Source organism: Morone saxatilis, unplaced genomic scaffold, assembly GCF_004916995.1.
Source record: "Morone saxatilis isolate NCDOM2014 unplaced genomic scaffold, NCSU_SB_2.0 Contig18, whole genome shotgun sequence".
Classification (NCBI taxonomy): Eukaryota; Metazoa; Chordata; class Actinopteri; family Moronidae; genus Morone; species Morone saxatilis.
Genome location: NW_023339740.1, coordinates 14,521,599 through 14,527,450, shown reverse-complemented (window position 1 = coordinate 14,527,450; position 5,852 = coordinate 14,521,599).

Genomic DNA, 5,852 nt, shown 5'->3' with positions numbered 1-5,852 from the left:
GTGTTTTAACTGTAATGAGTTTAATCAATAATGGTTATCAAAAATTATTAATTATCAAAAGATAAAAAGAAAATGACTTTAATTAATATTAAAGTTCATCGGGGCACCACCCTTAAATAAGGGAACGATAAACAATAAATCGACTGATCAGTCTATGAAAATTACACTACTATTAATTCAGAAATCAGATTAAAATTAAAATTAACCAAAATTCATTTAATAATAGCTAGAGTGAGGGCTTCTGGAGTTCCTACATAAGTTGAGTATCACTCACTCTTGTACGAAATTAAATAGGCCAGCATATGTAAAACACAAACCTTTATTAACAAGATATAATAAAAGCAAACAAGGAAAAATACACAATATACAACCTAACCAAAAGGAAAAAGGAGGATGTGTGTGTGTGTGTGTGGGTGCGTGCATGGGGGGTCATAAAAGGCTTATGTCCTGTGTCCTCACGACCAGATGTTTCAGGGTGTGAAACCCGGTGTTGGTGAGAGACACAAGAGCCAATAGGAAGCTGGGGAGGTTTTTTAATTCCTCTCCATGTGGGTATGTAGCTCAGAACCGAATTATGTGGGTGTAAAGTGAAAAGTAAAAGACGATGTGCTGTGTGAAGCATAACATTAAACTAACATCACCTTAGCACGTCTGAAAGACTACAGTACTACAGTAAACCTCAGTTAATCAATATCAACATCACAATACCACAGTAACCTGAATAAAACACATCAGGCAACATATTAACCTTACATTAAACAGTCCAATGAAAGGCCGGTGTTTGGCCGTTTAATAGTGTGCCTGCAAAGCACACTATTATTCCTCGGGCTTATTATAAACTTATTATTATTCTTAGTACGTTTTTCGGCTGCCGCTACTCCTCACCGCAGTTTTTGGTCCGCACATACACAAAAAAGGTACCAAAACGTTGGGCTCGGTGGAGGACATTAGTGCGTATTGACTTTCTAAGCGTTTCGCCAAACGGTTTGCCGATTAAATCGCCCAAAAACGGGCGTTCCTTTGTTTCTAACCACTACTAGAAAGGTTTTATGACTTACATACAGGCCTCAGGAGAATTCCTTTGTGTTTCTGAGCACATGGTCAGGCCCAACATCCTTTTTCGGTCCAGTTAAATACTTCAAATGAACAAGTTCATATTTAAAGGTATCCTTGGATCCCAACATGGGCCATGGTTGTGTTTCTGTCTGCTCTATTTGCTTGCTTTTATCTCTGTTTTGCTCTCTACCACAAAGTTATCCTGGAATTTACAGATGCCGTGGAGTTCTGGTGTCCCATGCAGGGCAGTGTGTTGTTATTCACACCAGCTGTCGTGGGATTAATCATCAATTTAGACATAATCCAGTGTGTGCACAATAATGCAACTATACTGGCTACTATTGGACAACAACAGTAAGGAAGACTCCAGAATACACACACAAAATACATCAGGAATTGTTGAAGGCAGTTTATTTGGATCATATTGATGGTTACATCTGGCATAATCAGACAAACAGAATCAGGAGAACAAAGCAGGACAATTAGCAGACAGGAAAGGCTAAATCACTACAGTTGCAAGGCAACACACTGAAAACTGGTCTGCAGGCAGGTGAGCAGGTCAGTAATCCCCAGAGGACACAAACTCACAGAAAGAAACATCAGTATGACTGATAACCATCCAGCTCGCCTATAGCTGTACATTAAATACCTTGTTATAAATCTTCTAAGCACAAGGTCACCTCACACAGACAATCGCATGTAAAAAGAGAAGATGAAATGGTCCAGGTCTGGTTGCTATGGATGCCAAGGGTAGGAGGCGTGTGTATGAGCAGGGCATAAACTATATAGGCTGACCATTTGGCATTCTGTAACATTTTTCATCATGGACGTCAGTAACGGTTGAAAGGGAAGAAGGGAAATTGTAACGTCAGCTGGGAGGAAAGGGTTAACGTGGAACGCTTGATGTCAACATCCAAGTCTTTGATTAAAAGGTTTAAACTGTGACAAGAATTCAGGGCACGATTTCAATGTTGGATCGAGTCACAAAGTGAGGTCTCACTTACAGGACAAGGTTACATTATCCGGATAGATTACATCCCAGAGACTTTAAATAAAACCAGAATAATTCAGAAATTAAATAAAAACAAACAGAAATAAAACTGAAATTTGACACATTTTTCCCCAATGAATCCAACAGACAGCAGATTTCTTAGACCATCATGGCCTTACAGTGATAACTGAAATGATCACTTCTGTGTCAAATAAACCAAATTACTGAAAGTCAAACATGCTGTATTTTTAAAGCATTTAAAGGAATCTTATGACTACGGTGTAAATTGATAAATGTGACTATCTATTTCTTCTGGCAGAAGATGGACAATTAAAATATAACAATAAGAAGGACAATCTATATGGAGTCCTACTACTGTGTGTCAAGAGTCATACTAATGATTAACATAAAGAGCTTCTTTGACATACACAGTATATTTACTGAATTATTCATCAATAATTAATGATAACAGTGAGTAAAGTAATAATAATACAAATATAATCAATGAAGAGTAGAAGTAGAATAAATATTCAAATTATTTAATTATGGAAATGTAGCAATACCACGGTATGAAAATACAAAGAAACAGCCTGCATCATTATTGAAGTGATATGTAGTATATGTACTTTAAAGTTGCCATTGGTCATGGTGGAGCTCATATACTGGGTTGGGTTAATCTGTCAAGTAAAGGTGAAAATAACTATATTTATCAACTATATTTACTATACTTTTCACACTGAAATGTAAACAAGTACCTCACAAATTGGTCTTAAGAAGAGAAAGTAAATGTACTTAATTTACAGTAGTAGTTAGTTAGTTACTTTACTTTCCACTACTTGTAAATGCTAGCGAGGAATTGTAGCCTATCCTCCTTCTTTCCTTCTGACGCGTCCTTTTTTATTCCACAACAGAAAATGACTTATGCTTTCAGGGATGTGATGAATGTGTCAAAACCTTCATAACAATAAAAGCTCAATCAAATACTTGCTCAAGTGGAAGATGCTGTATATGGATCAGCTTATCTAGAGCTCTGTAACTTGAGTATTATCTGATAACATGATCAATATGATCATTAATCATTTTGTCGGGATCATACATCCTCTGCTAAATTGGTTTGAATTACACTGTTGACTTAGAAGTGGATTTATAAGAGAAGGAGATGACATCTTCTCATTCTGAGCTATTTTGGATGCTGCTATAGTGCCTTTCCATTAATTTAATGCATGTGTCATGATGAGCATGTTTTTCACTCGACAACAACAACAATGTACCAAATGATTACTTGAGATCCAGAGAGATATGCAGCTGTGTGGATGAGACTGAGCTGTGCAGGCGCAATGCATCTGCACCCTCCTCTGTATAATAATGTGACATGGATCTCAGTAGCAGTAATTACCCATCATTACCAGAGTGTTTTTAGATAGATACACATGCTGGAAACACATACACACGAAAACAAGCACATTACGCTATTTCTGTTGTACGAATGCACAGCATCACTTCCGTGATGCAAGGAATGTAGCCTGGTGGCCAATTTTTTTTTTAGTTAAATGAATATTATGCTCAGATCCTGACAGTCAACAAAAAAAAGATAAAAAACAATAGTATATTTATTCTGCAAACATTGTGTTGTCAAAGTCATCTTATTCCTCTGTGACATAGAGCTCCATTGTTGTCCAAAAAGTAATAAAAAGACATTGAGCTTTATTTTATTTATGGTTTATTTTGATCTCACAAACACCGTCCTGCTGCTGTAAATACTTCACCAAATGTCAATTAATCCGCTGCTGAAAATAGTCCCCAAGAAAAACTCTCATACTTTCAGAACATCTAAGTACATATTTCTGACCTGCTTTCATAGATGTCTGTCTTCAGTTGGAGCCAATGGGCCTGAGGCTGATAGACATTAATGTACTGTTGGTTTAGGTCCTTTTCATAAGACAACAACTTAAAATAGAGCAAATCGCCACCTTTATCCTTCAAATTCATGAATTCATTCTTCACTTGAGCGAAACCTAAATTATTCATTCTACAGTTACAGACTATCACTGGTGGATGTAATATTCCCATATGCATAATCTTCATTTGTTGCCTCTTGTAAGTTGTGATTTTAAAGTATGTAAACTAACCTCTCGCTGTCACAACAACAGCCTGTTCACAAAGCTGATTCGCCCTGTTTCCCATTCGATTGGGAAATATCAGACCGCAGGGTAGATTTAGGCAGCGGCCCTGGTGGATGGTCGTCCCGGTCTCTGGAGATTTACAGTCCTCTTGTGAATTATAAATGAGGTAAAGCTCTGGGCCATTGGCAGCAGGTTAGTGTGATATCCAACCCCACCCACAGCACTCCATCAGCTAAATGAGATCAGCTTCTTTCTCTCAAGAAGAGCTGCTAGCTGCTCACAGCTGAGAAAATAATGGATTTAAATGTTTGTAAGAACTCATACTTTGGTTTTATTTATTTTTATTTAATTAAATTTTTTCGGTTTATTTATATGACACTGGTTAGATTTATATAACATCTTACACTGAGGTGAAATAACAAAGATATTGGAACTCATAGAGCATGCATGTTTTTGTGCTTGCGATGGGGCTTTAGTATCATAGTTTGTCATTAGACTCTTTCCTAATGATCTCTTTCTGAAAGTCTACATGGGTCATTGCAGATGACTAAAATCCAGGCCCATTTTCCTCACTGAATGATTCATGTTAAATTCTACTAATGCATTTGTCAGCTGTATTACACACTGATACTGAAAGCCAGAGAGAGAATATATGATTATGTTCTCTGTGTGAAAAACATAGCAAGAACAAGAACATTTCAATGGTTTCAAGAACACACAAAATATGATCATAAGAGACTTTTAATTTTTTTTAATAATGTATCTAAATCTGCACCAAAACCCAACAATACAATCTTAGATTTATTGTTGTAATCCAAATTATTTATTTTTTTGTTTGGCAGGTAACTCCCTGGCAGCCTGTATGATGTTCCTGTATTGTGTCTGTTTATTTACAAGAGTGCACATGTGAACTAAATGTGCAAGTGAACGTGCAGGTCACATCAAGAAAGAAAGCAATTTGCATCTCCACATCTCCATCTAACAAAGGCCAGACAATTTCCCACTGGTGCGTCGCAGTTATGTTTAAGTGCATGCATCTTCGATTAAAATTTCTAATGTGTAAAAGTGTGTTTGGCTATAAAACAATGCAATATTAAAACTGTTCTTAGAGTCATTACAGTAATCTCTGTTACAGTGGGTAAAGCAGGGAGCTACTGTACCAAATGCACAATATAGTGGACACACTGCCACCATCTGGCATAGTCCGCAGGTTCAGGGGCCTGTTCAAGAGGCAGGTTTGCTGAGTTATCTGATTAGCTTTGATGAGTAAAAACCAAAACCCCATTGATTCTTAAACACAGATTAAAGTAAAACATCTGTTCAGACTTTCATTCAGCAGAGTTATCCATATAACTCGGTAAAGCTGCTTTTTAGAACCAGCAATAACTGACAGACTAACAGAGGCATGTCTAATGAGGTATTTTGTTAGCGTATATTTAGATGTCTTCCTTCATAGATTTTCCCTGCTAAAGATGGCGGTCTCAAGGCAAATAGACAGAAACACTGCTATCACGAGACATTAGCTTTTGTCTTTCATTAAGTTTAACACCACTTAATACAAAGCTCAAAGTCTTATAGAGCATCAGATCATTAATTCTGTGTGAAAGAACCAAACAATCTTGCACATTGTCAATGACTTGGACTCACTTTATTTATGATGTTTGATACAACAAAGTGTTTTC